The following is a 1215-nucleotide window of genomic DNA, read 5'->3' on the forward strand; positions in this document are numbered from 1 at the left end:
ACACGAAGTAACTTCTGGAGATTAGAAAAAAAAGTTATTTTGAAAAGTAGGCACTTTTGAAATTGGTACAGATAAAGAAGTTATCTGAAAAGTATTGTATTTGTATTTTTTTTTCTTAATTAGGCTATGTTAAGTAAAATATTTAAAGAGCATTAACTATCCTTTTTGCTGTAACTGTACAAGTTTATTCCTGAGATTTCTGGAGAAAATTATATTTTTTTATTTGTTTTTACATTGTTTATATAATTTTTTTAAAGCTTATTTATTTTGGGGGGGAGGGGCAGGGAGAGAGAGAGAGAGAGAGACAGACAGACAGACAGACAGACAGAATTGAAGCAGGCTCCATGAAGTGCAGAGCCTGATGTGGGACTCAAACTCACGAACCGAACCGTGAGGTCATAACCTGAGTTGAAATCAAGAGTCAGCTGCTTAACTGACTGAGCCACCCACATGCCCCCCAAATTAAATTTCTTAAAACTAGCAAATAGGAAAGAAATGGTTTTCCTAGATGGGAGGCCGAACTGTGGGTCAACATCTCAGCCAGTTACTTTCTGTCACTTTCCCATACATCAGACTTTTCACTTGGGATATATTCACACAGTAATTTATTCCTTATCTGGCCCCCAAATATGCCACGTCTTTAAAGAGCTGAAATGTTCAGCTGAAATGTGGTATGTAAGTTATTGTTCCTAAAAATTTGCCATTGTAGGTAGCTTCTCTCTTTTGAAGTGAGAACATAAAAACAAAATGAGATTTTTACATCTGGTTTGATTTAAATAACAATTCAAGTATCTCCTTTGAACTGATATTCTGAAAAACAATATTTATGTACCACAAATTTAAATACATTTTCTGAAAGGTAGAATATTCCCTGAATATCCTTTGTTTTAATCATTACTCAGACTATAAAGATCAAAAGTTAGCTTTGGTTCACGTCGTATTTCTGATAGTTCCTGATTTTTTAAAAAATTTTTTCTAATGTTTATTTATTTCTTTTTTTTTTTTTTTTCAACATTTTTTATTTATTTTTGGGACAGAGAGAGACAGAGCATGAACGGGGGAGGGGCAGAGAGAGAGGGAGACACAGAATCGGAAACAGGCTCCAGGCTCCGAGCCATCAGCCCAGAGCCTGACGCGGGGCTCGAACTCACGGACCGTGAGATCGTGACCTGGCTGAAGTCGGACGCTTAACCGACTGCGCCACCCAGGCGCCCC

Source organism: Panthera uncia, chromosome B1 (assembly GCF_023721935.1).
Source record: "Panthera uncia isolate 11264 chromosome B1, Puncia_PCG_1.0, whole genome shotgun sequence".
NCBI classification, from domain to species: Eukaryota; Metazoa; Chordata; class Mammalia; order Carnivora; family Felidae; genus Panthera; species Panthera uncia.